We start from the raw sequence: 23340 nt of genomic DNA, 5'->3' as shown, positions 1-23340 counted from the left end.
GAAATTAAACAATATATGGACACAAATGAAAATGAAAATACAACAATCAAAACGCATTGGGATGCAGCAAAGGCAGTCCTGAGAGGAAAATACATTGCAATACAGGCCTATCTCAAGAAATAAGAAAAATCCCAAATACAAAATCTAACAGCACACCTAAAGGAAATAGAAGCAGAGCAGCAAAGACACCCCAAACCCAGCAAAAGAAGAGAAATAATAAAAATCAGAGCATAAATAAACATTATAGGATCTACAAAAACTGTAGAGCAGATTAAGGAAACCAAGAGTTGGTTTTTGAAAAAATAAACAAAATTGACAAACCTCTAGCCAGGCTTCTCAAAAAGAAACGGGAGATGACCCAAATAGATAAAATCATGAATGAAAATGGAATTATTACAACCAATCCCTCAGAGATACAAGCAATTATCAGGGAATACTATGAAAAATTATATGCCAACAAACTGGACAACCTGGAAGAAATGGACAAATTCCTAAACACCCACACACTTCCAAAAATCAGGAGGAAAGACAAAGCTTGAACAGACCCATAACCAGTGAAGAAATTGAATCAGTCATCAAAAATATCCCAACAAATAAGAGTCCAGGACCAGATGGCTTCCCAGGGGAGTTCTACCAGACGTTTAAAGCAGAGATAATACCTATCCTTCTCAAGCTATTCCAAAAAATAGAAAGGGAAGGAAAACTTCCAGACTCATTCTATGAAGCCAGTCTTACTTTGATTCCTAAACCAGACAGAGACCCAGTAAAAAAAGACAACTACAGGCCAATATCCCTGATGAATATGGATGCAAAAATTCTCAATAAGATACTAGCAAATCGAATTCAACAGCATATAAAAAGAATTATTCACCATGATCAAGTGGGATTCATTCCTGGGCTGTAGGGCTGGTTCAACATTCGCAAATCAATCAACGTGATACATCACATTAATAAAAGAAAAGATAAGAACCATATGATCTTGTCAATCAATGCAGAAATGGCCTTTGACAAAATTCAGCAATGTTTCTTAATGAAAACCCTCGAGAAAGTCGGGATAGAAGGAACATACTTAAAGATCATCAAAGCCATTTATGGAAATCCCACACCTAACATCATCCTCAATGGGGAAAAACTGAGAGCTTTTTCCCTGAGATCAGGAACACGACAGGAATGTCCACTCTCACCGTTGTTGTTTAACATAGTGTTGGAATTTCTAGCATCAGCAATCAGACAACAACAGGAAATCAAAGGCATCAAAATTGGCAAAGATGATGTCAAGCTTTCACTTTTTGCAAATGACATGATATTATACATGGAAAATCCGATAGACTCCATCATAAGTCTGCTAGAACTGATACATGAATTTAGCAAAGTTGCAGGATACAAAGTCAATGTACAGAAATCAGTTGCATTCTTATACACTAACAATGAAGCAACAGAAAGACAAATAAAGAAACTGATCCCATTCACAATTGCACCAAGAGCATAAAATACCTAGGAACAAATCTAACCAAAGATGTAAAGGATCTGTATGCTGAAAAGTATAGAAAACTTATGAAGGAAATTGAAGAAGATATAAAGAAATGGAAAAATATTTCGTGCTCATGAATTGGAAGAATAAATATTGTCAGAATCTCAATACTACCCAAAGCTATCTACACATTCAATGCAATCCCAATCAAAATTGCACCAGCATTCTTCTCGAAACTAGAACAAGCAATCCTCAAATTCATATGGAACCACAAAAGGCCCTGAATAGCCAAAGTAATTTTGAAGAAGAAGACCAAAGCAGGAAGCATCACAATCCCATACTTCAGCCTCTACTACAAAGCTGTCATCATCAAGACAGCATGATATTGGCACAAAAACAGACACATAGACCAATGGAATAGAATAGAAACCCCAGAACTTGACCCACAAAAGTATGGCCAACTAATCTTTGACAAAACAGGAAAGAATATCCAATGGAAAAAAGACAGTCTCTTTAACAAATGGTGCTGGGAGAACTGGACAGCAACATGCAGAAGATTGAAACTAGACCACTTTCTCACACCATTCACAAAAATAAACTCAAAATGGATAAAGGACCTGAATGTGAGACAGGAAACCATCAAAACCCTAGAGGAGAAAGCAGGAAAAGACCTCTTTGACCTCAGCCGTAGCAATCTCTTACTCGACACATCCCCAAAGGCAAGGGAATTCAAAGCAAAAATGAACTACTGGGACCTTATGAAGATAAAAAGCTTCTGCATAGCAAAGGAAACAACCAACAAAACTAAAAGGCAAAAAGATATTTGCAAATGACATATCGGACAAAGGGCTAGTATCCAAATTGTATAAAGGGCTCATCAAATTCCACACCTGAAAAACAAATAACCCAGTGAAGAAATGGGCAGAAAACACGAATAGACACTTCTCTAAAGAAGACATCCAGATGGCCAATAGGCACATGAAAAGATGTTCAACGTCGCTCCTTATCAGGGAAATAAAATCAAAACCACACTCAGATACCACCTCACACCAGTCAGAGTGACCAAAATGAACAAATCAGGAGACTATAGATGCTGGAGAGAATGTGGAGAAACAGGAACCCTCTTGCACTGTTGGTGGGAATGCAAACTGGTGCAGCCGCTCTGGAAAACAGTTTGGAGGTTCCTCAGAAAATTAAAAATAGACCTACCCTATGACCCAGCAATAGCACTGCTAGGAATTTACCCAAGGGATACAGGATTACTGATACATAGGGGCACTTGTACCCCAATGTTTATAGCAGCACTCTCAACAATAGCCAAATTATGGAAAGAGCCTAAATGTCCATCAACTGATGAATGGATAAAGAAATTGTGGTTTAAAAAAAATTTTTTTTTCAACGTTTATTTATTTTTGGGACAGAGAGAGACAGAGCGTGAACAGGGGAGGGGCAGAGAGAGAGAGGGAGACACAGAATCGGAAACAGGCTCCAGGCTCTGAGCCATCAGCCCAGAGCCCGACGCGGGGCTCGAACCCACAGACCGCGAGATCGTGACCTGGCTGAAGTCGGACGCTCAACCGACTGCGCCACCCAGGCGCCCCAAGAAATTGTGGTTTATATACACAATGGGGTACTACGTGGCAATGAGAAAGAATGAAATATGGCCCTTTGTAGCAACGTGGATGGAACTGGATAGTGTGATGCTAAGTGAAATCAGCCATACAGAGAAAGACAGATGCCATATGGTTTCACTCTTATGTGGATCCTGAGAAACTTCACAGAAACCCATGGGGGAGGGGAAGGAAAAAAAAAAAAAAAAGAGGTTAGAGTGGAAGAGAGCCAAAGCATAAGAGACTCTTAAAACCTGAGAACAAACGGAGGGTTGATGGGGGGTGAGAGGGAGGGGAGGGTGGGTGATGGGTATTGAGGAGGGCACCTTTTGGGATGAGCACTGGGTGTTGTATGGAAACCAATTTGACAATAAATTTCATATATTGAAAAAAAAAGAGAATGAATCCTCAAGAGATGGATAACATGTATTATATAAAATTATCTTCAAAAGTTTTACACACACATATATGTACATATACACACATATACATATACACATACACATATATGCATATATATATATGTATATATAAATACACACACACAGACACAATTATCTCAAGATGAAATATCAAAAAGAATCAAAATCAGAGATGACTCTCACTGGTATGTTTTGACTTGTTTATCTTTTCTTGCTTTTTAAATTCCATGAAAGTTTGAATATATATACAAATATATATATGAAAATTAAACAGTGAAATGTTCATAATTATAAGTAATTAGAATCTCTATATATACACGTACATATATATTGTGGTTTATCTGTCACTGTTTCTAAGTAGTTAATAAAAATATGGCAGAAAGCAATTAAATTATATATTTACCTTTTGCATATATAGTAGCTGAGCTCACAACTTGCTTCTTCAGTTATTTTGAAAAATTATGAGGTGATTGTTTTTAAGAGGCTCCTTACTTTGTTTTGTTGATAAATTGGCAGTGATCTAATACTTCTGCAGTTTAAAGGACTCTAATCCTGAAAAGAAAACAAAGTGTAAACTTTAGTAATCTATCTTCTAGTAAAGATCCTTGGCTGATTAGGGAAATTTTTAATTTTTCACCATTACTCTGAAACACAATGCACATAGGATTTCCTCTGAGTGATATAATTGAGAAAAAGTATCCTCAAAAAAGATTTACTTGTCTCTGAACATCAGGATATTTTCAGATAGCTCTAAAATTCAGGAAGGGGATAAAGGAATGTCATAATTACCCATCAGAGTTACCCTAAGGATTTTCTAGCAAATGTAATGACTTGTTCTGTCTCTTCAATTTAAAACAGACTTTTCACTTTGTTCAATTCAATACTGCCTTTCAATCTAGAGTGTGACCCCGTCTGTCATTCCTTTTTAAGTGATACTGGCAGACAAAAGATGTAAAGATGTCAGTTTACCCTATCTATGAATATATTCCTATTCAAGAGTGAGTTAATTCTAGCTTTTACTCCATAAGTAGTACATTTATCCTTTTACTAGATTACACAATACACTGAAATGTGGACTGATTTCAAGATGTTCTAAAATACATGTAATGCACTTTCGATGGCTTTTCTTTTGTTGAGTCTTCTATTAGAAGCTTTATCAATCCGGAAGGACTAGTTATGCTCTAATATATTTTTTTCAATCCCTGGTTTATAATTCAAGTGTCTATAGAAAGAAAGATTCGTTTGTTGACTATGCCAAACATCACCAATGAGCTGAGAACTTTGCTGATAATAGGCTATGAGGAATACAGGCTGACCAACATTCAATCTTCACATGTATTTCCATGACCACTGAAATAGAGGGTTGAGGATGCAGTTGAGCCAAAAATTTCAGCTCAGAAATGATACACATCACTTCTGTACACATTTTCCTGTCCAATTCAAATCACATAATCTTATTTAATCCAAGTGGAAATAAAGTGCCATCCTATGAGAGTCTAACACAGAGATGGATATTTGGTGAATAGTCAGTGAATGTCCATATTCCATTGGTTGTTTTCTAAAAACGTTTATCATAATATCTGCATATATTTTGTTGTTATAAGTGTCATAAACATTTAAATTCAGCTTTAAATTTTACAAATGGTATTTCACAAATGGTATTTTCTCTGCATTTGAAAGTATTTCATATTTATTATCCAATAGTTTCTGATATAGGGGAAAAAGCTTCCCCACTCCAAAGTTAAAATATATATTCCAATCATTTGTACAACAAATTCTATTTACAATAAAATTCTCCATACGTGTTAATTTTATCTTGGTATATGGGGAAGGAATGAATCTAAATTTATTGTGAAAATGTCTACTCAAATGCTTCAGTAGTTAAATAGTTATATTTCCCAAATTAAATTAAAATGCCTCTTTTATTGTTTACTAAATCACCATATATATAAGCTGTATATCTGTTAAACCGGGGCTCAAACTTTCTACTAAACTTATTTTTAGAAATAAATTTAAAATATTTAGCTAATTATAGTTGAACTGTGGAAAATAGAAAAAAATGGTAAAAGAACTAATGAATAGTAAATTTAATGTAGAAGATAAATCAAAACATAGAAATGTTAGATGTGGAACAGAAATGTTAACACTATAAATGACATTGTAAACCTATGACTAACAACAAATGAGACAGAGGAAATTGGATCAAATATAAGAATTCTAATGTCCTTATCCTAAATAGCTTGGAGCCGATCAGTCCTACTGAAACTAAATCATATAGGTAGCAAACTAACTTCATCTTCAACATACATTTATCTGAATTAAAAATTTCTTTCAATTTTACTTTCTTGTTTTTATAGATGGAATTCAGCACAGTATGTGTGTGTGTGTATGTATGTATGTATGTGTTTATGTATGTATGTATGTATTTATTTATTTATTTATTTTTAATGTTTATTTTTGAGAGTGAGAGAGACAGAGCATGAGCAAGGCAGGGGCAGAGAGAGAAGGAGACAAAGAATCCAAAGCAGGTTCCAGGCTCTGAGCTGTTAGCACAGAGCCCACCACGGGGCTCGAACTCAACGAACTGTGAGATCATGACCTGATACGTAGTCGGACCCTTAACCGACTGAGCCATCCAGGTGCTCTGACACAGTGGTATTTTTAAGTTGTAAATAGCACTTCAAAGTAAAATTTCATTGTAACAGATATATTTGTTACAACCTGCAGAGAGAGATTCAATGAACTATAACAAGGATTATTATCAAACACTAAAATTACTACATAATTTTTATCTGTACCTTTTCTACTTTTTGAATGATGGATAAAGAATAGATATGTTTTATTCACTTGGGTTAATTTTAATTTAAGTCTATATAACAATGACTAGAAAAAATATGCCAAATAGTTAATAGTGGCTAACACTGGGCAATGGATGTATTGATAATTGCCAGTTTCTTTCTTTTTTGAAAATTTTTTTGAATGTTTATTTTTGAGACAGACATACACACACAGAATATGAGTGGGGCAGGGGCAGAGGGAGAGGGAGACCCAGAATCTGAAGCAGGCTCCAGGCTTTGAGCTGTCAGCACAGAGCCCGACATGGGGCTCCAACTCACAGACCACGAGATCATGACCTGAACCCAAGTTGGCCCTGAGACAACACATTATCTGTGTTTTTTTATTTTCCAAAATCAATCTGTATGAAGATAATATTAAAAGAATGATTTTCAAATAATATTTTCATGTGACTGCCAGTTTCTGCATTGGTTGACCATGCTTTGTTATTCCTTTCCAGCACTAACCCCCTGCTTTATTGGAAAGTGGTTTTGATTATCCATTTCTGACCTTTTCCATAATAGCAAATTGGCCAAATAAAGTTGTAACTTTTTAACATCAGTCAAAACAGGTATCTAAACTAAGTTATTTTTACCCAAGAAGTTAGTCTGAAGGATGTTGAACTAAGAGAATAACCTAATTAAATATATTCCCAGTGAGTCAAGATATGAACACCTGGCTGTCAATTTCTTTTGAAAGAGTGCTGTATATTACTTACTAATTACTGATTAGTAAGTAATAATAGCTAAGTAATATATAGTAATAGATAATAAGTTAGCTAAGTAAATAAGTAAGTAAATACACTTCCACCCCCATTTAGTCAAGAACTTTGTGTTGTCTTTAGAGACTGGTAAACTTTTCTATGGTATAAAAAAGAGATATACTGTGCTCTTTAAATCAAGAAAATAACTTCAAAAATGATGAATTAAAAGGGTGTCTGTCGATGATCCAACAATTCTACTTCTGGATATATCCCCACAATTAGTAAAGGCAGAGACTCAAACATGATGTTTGTGTACTCATGCTCATAACAGCACTATTCATAAGCCGAATGCTCATAGTAACTTAAGTATCCAACAGATGAATGGCAAACCAAATGTGATATATGTATTTTTCAGTCTTAAAAGGGAAGGCAGTTGGCAGTTCTTACACATGCTACACCATTGAAAATATTAGATAAGTGATTTAAGGTAACCACAAAAGGAAAATGTGATTGTATGACTGATTTTACAAGTTTCCTAGAGTAACAAATTCATAGAGGCAGAAGGTAGAATGGCAGTGCCAAGGGATAGGGGGAGAGTTAAAGGGAGTTAGCATTTGATTGCAGAAGACAAATTCTGGATAAGAATGATGGTGATAGTTACACAGCAATGTGAATATGCTCAATGCCACAAATCTGTACACTGAAAAATGGGCACGATCTAAATGTTATGCTATGTATACATTACCACACACACAAAAAAATAAATGTCTCTAAGTTGTCAACTCTCATGTCAGCAGGCAAAATGAATTCAAGATGTTATAGTCTTGGATATGAATAGAGATTGACATAAAAAGCAATTGAAATGAGAAGTAAAGGTTCTTTCTCAAATGTTCACAACTCATTTCAAATTATGAAGGGCCTCCGTTTATAGAGAGACTGGATTTCTCTCACTGTTGATATTGTACTTTTGTTGTTGTTTTTTTTTTTAATTCAAGATGATGTAGCCTTGATTTTTTTAAATCAAGATGATGAACTGTGCTGACAGCATGGAGCTCGGGTACACACTCTCTTTCTCAAAATAAACAAACATTAAATAAAACATTATTTAAGATAAAAACAGCAAACCAAAGAACCATTAATATTTCTGTGTGTGTGTGTGCTCCATATACATACATATACATATGTATATATATACATATACATATAGGGACGCCTAGGTCACTCAATTGGGTGAGTGCCTGACTTCAGCCTTCCATTCAGGTCATGATCACACATTTCATAGGTTTGAGCCATGCATCTGGCTCTGTGCTGACAGCTCGGAGCCTGGAGCCTGCTTCAGATTCTGTGTCTTCCTTTCTCTCTGCCCCTCTCCAACTCATGCTGTTTCTCTCTAATATAAACATTAAAAATTTTAAAATATGTATATTTATAAATATAAAATATATAAATATAGTTTTACACAAAATATTTATGCATATATATATAATTTATCCATATAAAATTTACTGATAGACGTATTGAAGAGCTGGATTCCACAAGAGGTTTGTTAATCTCTTAAATATCTGCTGGACTTCATAATTTGGTTGTACTGTATTATTCTGGTGTCTAACCAAAAACATTTACATAATGAGTCAGTTACCTGCTGTAAACAATAGAAAATGATCTAATTATACTAAGGTCATAGTAAAGTAGAAATTCTTATATATCGTTTGTAGACTTAAACTGGAATAACACTATTATTAATGTACACTTATACAGATTGTTTTAAGATCTTTAAATAGTCTAAATTTATTAATCTGATGATTTACTTTGGATATTCTATTGTGAGGAAATAAATTCAAATATGGAAAGTATAGAAAAGTACAATGAATGAAATTATTCATGTTATTATAATAGTGAGAAAAAAATGGAAATGATCCAATGTTCAAATATATGGTAAGGTTAAGTCACTAACAGAGTGTTAATACAGATAAAAATACACTTAGGAATTGGAAATAAACTGGAAATATTTTGTGCAAATAGGCACATAATTGAGGAACAAAGAGCATAAAATATTGATTTAATATTCTTGGCAATTATTTCTGTTACTGTTAAATCTCTAATGATAATCCTAGGAATGCCAAAGAACATTCTCTGAACTACTCACTGGAGAATTTAGATTTAATTTTACTGTGAGAGATACAGTGTATCTCACCTGTTTTCCTTTAATAATACATATATTTTAAATTTTATAAATATTTTAATTAATTTTACCCTCATGATTATATGATTCTCAATGATTATGTTTTCATATTTATTTACTGAAGTAGAAACCTATTTAATGAAAAAAATTTCACATTATGTTTCATATCATCCAATTTTCCTTTCTGTTAACTATCAATATATTTGTAATAGTATTTCTCAATTGAGGTGAGGGCTATTCTGTCTCAGGAGACATGTGACAATGTCTTTGAAACATTTTGATTTTCACAAATGGGAATATGCTACTGGCACTGGTAGGTAAAGGCTGATAAATATCCCATAACGTAGAGGACAGCCACTCACTAGCTCCCAAAAATGAATAATCTGCTCTGAGTTTTCAATAGTGCAAAGGTTAAGAAGTACTGATTTACAGTACAGATATTTAGCACTTTTTAACGAAAGCAATTGGAACAGTTATGTTCCAATTAAATTAACAGTTAAATTATGAGAGATGGTAATTTATTAGAGGATGGTTGAAAGTTCATAGAATCAGTAAAGGACCAGAGATTTAGGTTTAAAACGACAGTCAGGAATACCACTTTTGGACTGTGCTGCAGAACTAGTCTGACACACAAACCAATGTCATAGGTTACACAACAACCTCCCACATCTGGACCCTGCAGTTAGGGTCACCTAATGATAATACTAGATATTATTAGTGTCAGAATCACTCCTGCCTCTAGAAATTGAGCGAGGACATATTCTCTCTTGCCATATATGCCAGATGAAGTATGCCCCTTCCTGCTTTTCCCTAAAGCTTCTGCTAAAGTAGGATCTGGTACTTGTATTCTAGACATAAAAGGGGTGAGGAAAGCAAGTGTCTGAAATTTCCAGCTTCTAGTGTGATAGTTGGAAGAGTTTTTAGCTAAGTTGACAAAAAAAAAAGGAAGGAAAGGGAAGAGGCAAGAGGCATGAGGCATGAGGCAAGAGGCAAGAGACAAGGGGGGGGCGGGGAAGGGAAGGAGGAAGGGCCATAAATGTCTAACGCTCACTTTATTCAATAATGCCAATCAATCTAAAACAATTCTTTAAACTGAAATTTGCTCCTATTTAAATCACTTCAATAATACTATCACAGTATATTTACACAGTGATGTTTATTTGACTGAAACTAAATATAAATTTGTAAAAATCTTATTTTTCAGATTAATATATTTTACCTTAATATTAAAACTACATTTGAAAGTGGTTTTAAAATATGATGACTAACAAAATACCAATTCTGTATATTTCATACTAATATAAATATTAAATACATACATTCTAAACTAAGGATATTATAAAAAAGAATATGTCAAGCAAATCTATTCTAAATTATTAGAAAATTTCCAAAGACTGTGTAATAAATTACAAAAACAAATTTGGAGTTGGGTATATTAATGTATCCTTGTTTCATACTGCTGAAAATTGCAAAGACAAGGAGGTCTGGATATCTGTTAGTTCAGCTTTTCTGTGACTCTGGTCCTGCTCATGCTATATACAAGATGTACCCTCCCAGCATATGATGGTTGGTTCTTAAACACACTTTAGCTTGTGCCAGGATGAGCGTGTCTTTTCCTACATTCCCTAAAAAGTCTTGATATTTATTGTTGTTTGAAAGTTGTATACTTGGAAAATCTAAGGAAATGAACTAAAACAAAATATATAAAACAAAGTAGTTAACGTAAATAACATTTAAAAATAGTCTCATTATATCTATAGAAATCAACCATTTAAAAGACATAATGAGAAAAATCCTAATTTACAATAATACTTAAGTATCGGTAAAATCAAATATACCAAGTATTAAAATACAAAAACTGTCTCAATACTGATCCTCCCACTCCAAATATGGAACATAATGGAAAGGATTCCAGGTGACTGAGTAGAAAGACAAACTCATATAAATTCTACTTATGTTAAACTATACATTTAATACTACAACTCTTTAAAACTAATCAGGTTAATTTTTTAAAAAATCATGTAAATAAGTTAAAATCAATATTAGCTAATGTGTTTTTCAAAAAATTAATAACAAGGTGGTACAAGCCTACCTTTTCAAGATATTAACATATATTTAAGAGCTACACATACTAGTTAATAGCAAATAGATGAAAAGATCAATGGAAAAGAGTAGAAAGTCAGAAAATATACCCAAGTAAATATGAGATTTATTATACATTAGAAGTAACATTTAAAATATGATGACAAAAGAAAGGTTATTAGTAAATAGTTTGAGCATAATTTCATATGTATCTAAAAACAAGGTAAGTTGGATTCACTCCTTTAAACTTACACAAAATTAATACCATGTTTCAAAAGTACAACTGTATAAAAAGACTCTTTATGTGTTAAAATAACTCATGAGATATTTTGGTATCAGCATTATTATTAGAATGGAAAAGGCTTTTATAAGATACAAAAGAGTAGAATTACATACATTAATAATTTTGACCAACTAAACCCTAAAGCAATTTTGTCTGGCAAAAATGGCATAATACCTAGTAAAATGGTTCCAACTCATATAACAAATAAAAAACTGATTTCTTTAACATATGCAAGTTCCTTTAAAATGATAAGCAAAAAATCCAACAATATAGTATTAATAGGGTATGAAACACAAACCCAAATATACATGCTTTTATCTTTTTTTAACTACATGTAGTTATTTTGAGAGAGAGAAGGTGTGTACGGGAGAGTGGCAGAGGGAGCGGGAGAGACAGAATCCCAAGCAGACTCCACTCCCAACATAGAGCCCAAAGTTGGGCTCTATCTCACAAACGTGGAGATCATGACCTGAGCTGAAATCAAGAGGCTGTTGCTTAACCGACTGAGCCACCCAGGTGCCCTTAAATGCTTTTGAAATACAAGATCTTTCTGTGTTGATATGGGAGGGTTTATAAGATATAGTGTAAATTGTAAAACAAATTGTAATATGCAAACCATGCCACCTTTTCAATAAGAAAATAAAAATGTAATATATGTGTCTATCATTGTATTGGTATAGTGTATATCTGAAAGCTGAAAAACATGGGTGGCCATCAGGTAGAGAAACTGAGTGGGGATCAGGGAGGGACACTTTTCATTTTATACGCTTATAATTTTTGAATTTTGTATCAGGTGAACATATTTCTCAAAGAATAAACACAAATAATAATCTCCTCTCTACGATCAGACTATAATCATTATTTTCATGCTCATCTCTCTCTTTTCTCTCTCTTATCTCTCATTTTGGAATAAGTTAAATTATTGATTTTATACTGTCCTCTACTCCTCTTATATTCCCAAGGGGGAAAAAAACTGATTATTTACTCTTACTTCTGCTCAGCTTTTGTGTTGCTTTAGCATTGTATTCTTTTTAAAACAAAGGACATAGGGGCGCCTGGGTGGCGCAGTCGGTTAAGCATCCGACTTCAGCCAGGTCACGATCTCGCGGTCCGTGAGTTCCAGCCCCGCGTCGGGCTCTGGGCTGATGGCTCAGAGCCTGGAGCCTGTTTCCAATTCTGTGTCTCCCTCTGTCTCTGCCCCTCGCCCGTTCATGCTCTGTCTCTCTCTCTGTCCCAAAAATAAATAAATGTTGAAAAAAAAATTTAAAACAAAGGACATAAAAACATTGGAAAATTTATCTTTCTCTTGGATTATACATATGCAATCAGAGTGAAAGGGGACTTTGGATCTTATCAATATGAAGATAACGACATGAAATATTGAAACAAATGTCTTTATAGTTCAGGTTAAACACTGTTGGCATTTTCAGTTAACATCCCATGCTAGCTTTTTTCAGTACTTAAAAAGGGAAGAGCGCCCGGCTGGAATGTTCTGCTTTCTAACAAAAGCCTAAAAGGAATCAAAATACTATTATCACCATCACCACCACCTTCAACAACAGTAGTAGCAACAATGACTATGATAACCCACATGAAAATCCTAGAAATGAAGTGAAAGCATTTAGCAATTTAGTGCTCAGCCATAGTAAGAGTCTTACACAAAGGGTAAATCTGTCTGTTATCCTAGCACTTATAAAAATTTCATGTAGACCTGAAAGGTTAATACGTAACAAATTTAGGTTAGCTTACCATACTTAATTGCTCATTTTCACTTCTACAAAATATTGCAGTACGTAAAAACTGAAAATCCTATCAAGCACACACTGTTTGAAATATGCTATTGTAATTATAAATATAAATTACATTATTTAAAATATAAAATATATAAATGAAGCTGGGACTTAAAATTTCTGTTAACACTTTATCATAAAGAATTCATGGTAAGTCCCAATATATAAGATTTGTAGAATAAATGCTCAGAAATTTATAGCAGAACCAATTTCCAAACAATATATAGCATTAAAAATTCATCCATTACACTGCAAACATAATGAAGTGACATACTCGTAAATTTACCACTTCTGAGACTATAAATGGAATAGCAGGCATTTCTATAGCCATTTGTGGTTCAGAAGTTACAGCTTTAATCTTAATTCTGAAGAAGATGTATTCATGTGTATCCAGAGAAATGTGACTAAGAGGGCTTCACCTTTATTTTGGTAGTTAACTCTCTCCCAGTGATTTCAGAACAGCTTGCCTTAGGTTATAGCAGTTTAATGGAATGGTCATTTTTACCTTCTACTTGAACTTACAAATGAGAGAATTTAAACATCCCACGTGGGATTTTACTCCAGTTGCCCTCAGAATAAATTCACATTAATAATGATGATCATGATTACCACATTAAAATGAAAATAGGCAAATCTACTGAAATAATTAACATTCTACACTTGTAAGAGGAGACGGTAGTTGAAAGAGCAGAGCCCCACAATCTGCAAGAAGAAGGCAGTACAGGAACATACTGAATTACATTAATATCGTTAAAATCAAGTATTCAATTCCTACATTTCTACATTTATTTTTTTTTTCAACGTTTATTTATTTTTGGGACAGAGAGAGACAGAGCATGAACGGGGGAGGGGCAGAGAGAGAGGGAGACACAGAATCGGAAACAGGCTCCAGGCTCTGAGCCATCAGCCCAGAGCCTGACGTGGGGCTCGAACTCACGGACCGCGAGATCGTGACCTGGCGGAAGTCGGACGCTTAACCGACTGCGCCACCCAGGCGCCCCCCTACATTTCTACATTTAAACAATCACAACTTTTATCAAATGTGAGCCACCTCTGTCACTGAAATTTTTCAGCAGGAGAAAGTTCTGTTTGGAACGTCAACATTTGCACTAATCAGCACTTCTTCTGGCTATCCTTCAAATTCCATCCCAGGCTTTCTGTAAACTCCTATTCAAGATCACAGCATTGCCCTATTCCCTTTTACCTGTTCATGGTTTACTTTTGTCTCTCTCACCCAACTAAACCCTAAATTTGATATGATCAGAGTCATTTTGTCTGTTGTATTCCCTGATGTATTCTTAGTGTTGGAACATTGCCTAGTATACGGTGGGTGTTTGACAGGTATTTATTAAATCAATTGATAAATACATGAAGTAGAAACTGGTGATTAAAGCTTATGAGTCTTTCACCTCATACATTAGATATCAATATTTTATGTTCTATTTTTAATGTGAAAAAACCCTCTAACTTTGAACTATATCATTGGTGCTAATTTTAGGTGAAATTGTAATATGATATATACAACTTGCTAACTGCAATGTCTGTATAGACAAAATATGGTGTGAAGAAAGGACCGACCAAGTGAAGGATTCTAGTAAATGATATTGTCTACTATTTTAAGTTAGCAATAAACTTATAGTTTACATAATTATAATGCTGGTGTTTTGTGATGATTATTTGAATTATGATGATTGGTACATGTACTTTTTTTAGAAAAATGATGGTTTAAATATATTGTCCATTTTAAAATCTTCTTAGTGATATTACTAAATTATAAGAATTTTTTCCAGCTATATAGGCATTTTAAATTCCTTAAATATAAATATAATATGTAGTTTATATATTTATACATATATCCTTATATGTATATATATATACACTTATATATACATATATATAATATGTAATTTCAGTATAGAAATTTTGCATATATTTTTAGTTAGAATTAATCATGAGGATATGTTTTTGATACTATAGGATAAGCTTTATACTATACCTTACACCAATATATTATACTAATAGTGATAATATATAGTATATCTTATAATACATTATACTAATTATTATACATATTACAAATATCTTAAGCTAGAAGGCATTAGTTTTTATATTATTTTTCTAGTTGTGCATTAATAGTGTGTGTATATATATTTTTTATTTTTATATATTGAAAATATGTCCTTTTGATCTTACCAAATCCTCTCATTAGTTCCAGTAACTTACTTGCAGATTATTTTATTTTATTTTATTTTTTTTAATTTTTTTTTTCTCAACGTTTATTTATTTTTGGGACAGAGAGAGAGACAGAGCATGAACGGGGGAGGGGCAGAGAGAGAGGGAGACACAGAATCAAACAGGCTCCAGGCTCTGAGTCATCAGCCCAGAGCCTGACGCGGGGCTCGAACTCACGGACCGCAAGATCGTGACCTGGCTGAAGTCGGACGCTTAACCGACTGCGCCACCCAGGCGCCCCGAGATTATTTTAAACTCAATAGGAAAAAAAAAAGCAAAACAGAAAGAAATAAGAAAAACAAATAGAACAAAAAGAAAACCAACAAGATAGTAGATATATACCAAGCCATATCAATAGTCACATTAGATGTAAATAGCAAACAACCCAATAAAATGGGAGATGTTTTTCAAATTGGATACAAAAGCTGCATCCAGATATATTCCGCTTACTAAAACTTAAATATAAATTGATTAAAATTGATTAAAAAGATGGGAAAATATAACCTGCTAACATTATTGAAACAAGGACACTGAAGTGGCTGTATTAACATCAGAATAACTCATTTCAAAACAAAGAATGTCATAAGGAATGATGATGGTCATATCCCAATGATAAGGTGGTCAAGTAAGAAGACGTAAATATCCTAAATATTTATGTACTGAATAACAGAGTATCAATATATATGTAGCAAATCTTATAGCCTATGAAATAATCAGAGTAAACACCACCATTCTATCAATAACAATTAAAACAAAGAGACAGTAAGTCCAGTAAGAATACTGGAGCAGTGTGTGTCATTTTTGTATCATCCATTTTATTCTCTTCATTGTAGTCCTAGTTCCCTCTACTTTCTTGAACATTTGTAGACTATTCATAATTACTGTTTTGATTTCCTTTTCCAGATTGTACCGTCAATTAAATATATGTTCATGCTTACTGACTTATTCCTCTCTAGGTCACAAGCCATATTTCACACCTTATTTTTGTGACTTGTAAGTTTTGATAAGATGGTAGACTATGAATTTTACATTGTTGATCCTGAATTTTGTTGTAACTCCTATAAGTTGTACTGAATTTTGTTTGGAAATAAATCTATAAGATACTTTCCAAACTTGTTTATAAATTTTCTTTAGTGTAGATCAAGAAAGGCTTATAATTTAAGGACAATTTAGCTATCTTACTAAAGACATACCTCTCTTAATGGTTTACCTCATGGCCTGTGCATTTCAATGTCTTTCTCATCTTCCTTATGACAGCATGAACCACTCCCAACTCTCTGAGCTCTGTACTATTCCTTTCTGATGGTCTCTTCCTGGATGTTAGGCACTTTACCCTCATGCACAGATCAATATTTAGGTCAAGACTCTAGGGGATCTCTCTTGAGATTTCTGGAGAATTCCAACTTTGAATCCCTTTCCTCTCCAACACTCTTTCAGCTGAATTTCCAGCTCTTTCTTTTGAAAACTACATCTAAGCAGTAAATAGTTATAATCCTAGAGTCTATCATGTTTTCTTCCTTCCTCTGGGAATTTATGGACATTTAATGCCTATTTTCTAATAGATGGCATACATGGTTGACTATATTTTTTCTTGTTCTTCTATTTTTTTTTTAAAGCAGAAGGATAAGTCTGTTACTTTGTTCACCATCTTGATCTGAAGTATAAGACCCTACCTGATGCTACAACAAAAAAAATTTCCATTGTGAAACTCTATGAATCTTTATCATCTCAAACTGCTATTTGAAGCGTGATCTGACTTTCAAAAGTATAGTAAAATAGCATCTTATATTTTGAATAATCTTTGATATCAAGATATTATTATGGATCTTAATGGGAAATATAATATGTATCTTGAAAATGCAATAGGAGTTTTGTCATCCACTTAACCACTAACTGCAATAAACTAAAAGTTCAATTTTCTTTTGTTGTACAAGTGTTATTTAAAAGCATCGCTTTCATTAAAAGTTATAATTTATACCTATTTTTTTAGCTTAGCAAAGACTTTAAAATAATTTTAAGACTTTTTTTAAGAATATTATGAAAAGAAAATTGTCCCTATTTTTTCTGTATGTTAAACAACTGTAATTTATTATTTTTAATTTTTTTAAATTTATTTTTGAGAGAGAGACAGAGTATGGGGGGGGGGGAGGGGAGAGAGACAGAGAGACACAGAATCTGAAGCAGGCTTCAGGCTCTGAGCTGTCAGCACAGAGCCCAACATGGGGCTTGAACTCATGAGCCATGAGATCGTGACCTGAGCTGAAGCTGGAAGCTTAACCAACTGAGCCACCCAGGCGTCCTGAACCAACTGGAATTTACATGAAAATTGTCTTTAATTTTTTGTATCTAGTAAGTCACTTTAGAAGGTATTTAAATTATAATATAAAAACTCTGAACCCACAAATTTGACAGCATTAGATAAAATGGACCAATTCCTTGAAAGACACAATCTGCCCAAACTCACACAAGGAGACAAAGAACATATGAATAGGTTCCTTTATTTATTTTTTTTAAGTAATCTCTATGCCCCACTTGGGGCTCCAACTCATGACCCTGAGATCAAGGGTCTCATGGTCTACCGACTGAATAGGAACATATCTACTAAATAAGTAAAATTAATAATATTCCCAAACAGAAAGTACCAGAAAGGCCCATATATGTTAACTGGTGAATTCTACCACACGTTAAAGGAAAAAATTATACCAATGCTCTACAAATTTTTCCATTAAATAGAAGCAAAGTGAATACTCTAACTAATCCTATAAAGCCAACATTACCTTAACACCAAAACCAGAAAGAAACAACGCTACAAAGAAAAACTACAGACCATACCTCATGAGTATACATGCAAAAACTCTAAAACATTAAGAAATGGAATCTTGAAATGTATAAAGATAATTATGCAACATGATCAAGTAGGTGTTATTCCATGTATACAAGGCTAGTTTAAATATTCAAAAATAATGTAAAAAATAACATCAAGAAGCTAAAGAAGAAAAAACACTTGGTTATATTATCAGATTCAGAAAAACTTTTGACAAAATTCAACACTCATTCATGATTAAAACAAAAAGAAACCAACAAAAAAATCTTAGCAATCCAGGAATAGAAGCTACATTCCTCACCTTGATAGAAAGAAACAGCTATGAAAAACTACAAAAAACCTCACAGTCAATAGCGAGTAATTGAAATGTTCCCAGCTAAAATCAAGAACAAGGAAAGGTTGTCTCTTCCACTAACCTTATACAACATCAAAATGGCAGTCCTAGATAACGTGACAAAGAAAGGAAATAAAAGGTTTATATATATATTCATATATATATATTCATATATATATGTGTGTGTGTATTTCTAATATATGATTTTCATCATAGGCAGAAGATACCTATGAAGATATATATATATATATATATCATTATCTATAATCTATATTTTATCTATAATCATTATTTTGTTTATCTCTCTCTTTTTTCTCTCTCCTCTCTCGTGATTTTGGAATAATTTAAAGTGTGTGTATATATATATATATATATATATATATATATATATATATATAAAATAAGAATAAAGAATAAGAAATAAACCTTCCTTTGTTCATAGATATTTTCTGTCTATGATGAAAATCCCAAAGAGGCAGAAACAACAGTGACAAAAATCCCCTGGAACTAATTAACAATTATAGCAAGATTTCAGGGTATATACAAAATAGACAGGGTATAGAGGGTACACTATAAATATACATATATATGTATATACACACATATATATGCATAATACCACATATCCTGTGATTTGTCAGTCTTTTTTATTATTACTACTGCAAGAGTAAGACTCCATTTACCCAATTTTAGACACAGAGCACAGCCGATCCATGGCTACTACCTGGCTTGCAGCTCTATTTCCATTCCCATCTAGTCCTATGAGACAAAAATCTGTGATCTTTATTGTAACTATGTATTTTAAATATTTTAAATAAATACTTACCAGTTTTTTGTTTTATTTTAAAGACTATTTTTAGAAGAGTTTTAAGTTCACAAAAAAATTGAAAGGAAGGTAAACATCCTATATGCCCCCTACCCTGACACACACACAGCCTCTGCATTACTTACTGTTGTTTTGAGAGTGGAAAGAGATCTGAAAGTGGATCTGACTGTGTGCTTTAGGTAGTACTATCTGATAATACTGTATTTCAAAACTATTTTCAAACTTTTCTTCTGAGAATTCTGAACATCATCCAAGGTTAATTCACCAATACCTAAAAGTTAAATAGAGTGAAATTATTTAAATGGTTATGATATGCTTGCTTCTGAGTGGTCTCTTTTTTAAAAGACATTTCAGTTTACCAGTACTATCCTAACACTAATCAAGCAAATATCCTATATCTTCATTAGGTTTTCATTATATTTGTGTTTAAACACTAGTTCTCTATAAATATCTTCCTGTTACATTATTTCTTTTAAGAAATTCTAAACAACTGACAAAAATATTTAAGAGTGTTAAAATGAGTATCTGTGTTTCTAAGCATGAATATACCTACATCAGAAATAGTTGTAATTCTATGTTCTTCTAAAATATCTCCTGGGATGGATGTTTTAAAATCCTCCTTTTGTTTGTCTGACAACTTAAGCACTTAGATTTTGGGAATTGGTAAAGGTTAAAAATAGTTGAATTTATACCCTGCTTACTCTAAAAGGATATAGTTGATTCCTGGGTAAGGCTATGTCTTACAGGTAGGTAAATTAGTTGTCATAAAAGTGGCAGAGATAATCTAATCATAAGCCAGGAACAAGTAGCAATGATCTAAGGAAAATGCCCTTCTCTACTTGGAGCAATTGAAAAATTACTTCTGCTTTCTCATGTTAAAGTCAACATTCCCTTGGTTCCTGATTCAGTTGATGGGGAGACAAGAGTCATAACATGAAATAAGGAGGTAAATTTTGATTAGGTAAATTATAGTAAGTCTCCTGTGAAAAAGAGTGCAAATAGAAGTAAGGAATAATTGTTGAAATAAAACCCCCATTAAAAATTAATTGTACAAACTTCCAATTAACCTAGGAAGCAAACAAAATTGAAATGTGTTTATATTAACCTGCAAACTATTCAAAAAGTAAATGTCATTAGAAATAATTACCAATCCATTTATTAGGTGGCACTTACATTAGAAATGAATAAGAATATCAAAACAGTCATATGACTATATATATATGTATATGTATATATATATATATATACACACACATATACATATATATATGGTATGTATGCATGAGTGTGTAATCAAACATAAAAACAATGTTTAATAAACACATTCTATATTTGGTTGTCTATATGCTTAAATGTGAAGAAGAAAGAGTAGAAGGGGTATTATGTTTGAAATTTAGTAAAGGAGATGTACACGTTAAAAAAATTGAACCAGAAATTATGAGAAGAAAACATGGCAACCCAGGTGGTATTTCTATGAGAAAAAAATGCCTACAGTGACAGATGATTTTTTTCCTTTTTTAAATCTCTGCTTTTTCACATATGGTCACATACATATCACATGTGTATTATATTGACCTATAAATATACATTGAAACACAAATACATGCAAATTACAGCAGCAGTGTACTAGGTACAAATCATTTCACATAACACCATTTCACAACAAATCATATCACATAAAACACTATTCCAGAAATATTGTCATCAATAAACAACTCAGAAGTATATATAAAGCAATGGTATCTGCATATAATGAGGATACATACACTAGATATATTTAGTGTCCTTCCAGAGCTACCCTTTCCTATCCTATCCTTTTCCAGGTTACCTTACCTGTACAGATCACATCAATGAGTATACATGCCCCATGACTTCCTGTTGGGTTCAGAAAATGAGGAATCATGGCAGAGGTTTAGAGAGATTGAGGAGAAAGAGGTCAAAGTATATAGTTTTCTGATTCTCACCATTTGAGCTGTCTTGTGTATGCTGCTTCGCTTCACAGAAGATCACTGCTCTTCCCAAGTTGGTGTGTTTTACAGAATTATCTTTTGAATTTTGATCCATTCCCTCCTAACTTTTGGACCCAAAAATGATGATAGTTATACTAACACCAATCTGAGTTTGAGAACTATTCACTATGATTCTCCTCCAACCAAACTTGTGAAATTATTTTTCATAAATAAATCATGAGTTAATAAAATTTGTACATGCTGCTTTCCATTGGAACTTGAATGATACAAAGAGAAAATAAAGTTGATCTTTCCCATGCTTTGACCAATGCAAACAGGGAGAATGTAAAAACTTAAATAGAAAATACTTCTGAGTATGCACATAAGCATCTGCAAATCATTTTGTTCTATAAAAATACATATTAAAAAGAAAGAACAGGAAGCATGCTGCCAACTATCATTAAGATGATTTCTAAGCAGAATATCCTATAGGTATCCCTGATTCTCATACTTAATTTTCAATGTAATTTACAACCTGCTGAGGAAATTCTAAGGATGCCCACGTCCGTTACATAGATTCTAGTTTAGCAGCTGATGGGTGGTTCATGAAACTGCATTTTAAATATTACCACAGGTGATTATACTACAATTGCTCCAAGTACCAGAATTTGAATAACATACGTAGACATCCATTAAATATTTTTTAAAAAACAAAACAATAGATAACAATGTAAAACTCTTAGATACTTATTACAGGCTGCAATATTTCACTACATACTTGCTTGGGAACTTTTGCCCAACTACTCTTGCCTTCTTTATAAAATGATATAAACGAAAGGCTACAACAGAATGGTTCAGGACATGTTTCTAAAGAAAGGTGTCTTTCTCTGGTCAAAAACAAAGTGTGTTTGATTTTATATATGGCTTACCCTGTTTCTATGGCTTATGAGGGAGCACCATAGCCAAGATACAATAGAATTATTTATTGGGAAATTTTTGATTACTGATTCAATTTCTTTGCTGGTTATGGGTCTGTTCAAATTTTCTATTTCTGTCTGTTTTGGTTTGGGTAGTTTGTATGTTTCTAGGAATTAATCCATTTCTTCCAGATTGCCCAATTTGTTGGCAGGTGATTTTTCATAATGCTATAATTTTATTTCTTCTGTGGTGTTGGTTGTGATCTCTTTCATTGTGATTTTATTTGGATATACTTTCTCTTTTATTTTTGATAAGTTTGGCTAGGGGGTTATAAATTTTATTAATTTTTTCAAAGAACCAGCTCTTGGTTTGGTTGATCTGTTCTATTGTTTTTACTTTGTTTCCCTATCATTTATTTCTGCTCTAATCTTTGTTTCCCTCCTTCTGCTGGCTTTAGACTTTATTTGCCGTTCCTTTTCTACCTGTTTTAGGTGTAAGGTTAGGTTTTGTATTTGAGACTTTTCTTGCTTCTATACTATATACTATACTAGACTATATACTTCTATATAGTACTATATACTATATACTATATACTATATACTATATACTATATACTTCCCTCTTATGGCTACCTTTGCTGCATCCCAATGGCTCTGGACCGTAGTGTTTTCATTTTCGTTTGCTTCCATGTATTTTTTTTATTTCTCTTTTAATTTCTTTGTTAATCCATTCGTTTATTAGTAGGATGTTCTTTAACTTCCATGTATTTGTGTTCTTTCCAAATTTTTTCTTGTAATTGACTTCAAGTGTCATAGCATTGTGGTCTGAAAATATGCATGGTATGATTCCCATCTTTTTTTTTTTTTTTTTTTTTTTTAC

The 23340-nt window shown here is 33.1% G+C and overlaps 1 long non-coding RNA gene across 1 annotated transcript in view; it reads right to left on the bottom strand.

The window, feature by feature from the left end:
* The window catches only part of LOC121031280 (uncharacterized), a 70568-nt gene extending 50711 nt beyond the window's left edge, over positions 1–19857 (bottom strand). The window contains exons 1-2 of the long non-coding RNA XR_005790646.1: positions 19720–19857; positions 3907–4055 (exon numbers count right to left, since the gene is read on the bottom strand). This is a non-coding gene — a long non-coding RNA (uncharacterized LOC121031280). The remainder of the gene's footprint in view (positions 1–3906; positions 4056–19719) is intronic.
* Between the last annotated feature and the right edge of the window lie 3483 nt (positions 19858–23340).

This window comes from Herpailurus yagouaroundi, unplaced genomic scaffold (genome assembly GCF_014898765.1).
Source record: "Herpailurus yagouaroundi ecotype Mexico unplaced genomic scaffold, PumYag 141, whole genome shotgun sequence".
Classification (NCBI taxonomy): Eukaryota; Metazoa; Chordata; class Mammalia; order Carnivora; family Felidae; genus Herpailurus; species Herpailurus yagouaroundi.
The sequence above is the reverse complement of the archived record's forward strand: the minus strand, read 5'-3'. Positions and strand labels throughout refer to the sequence as shown.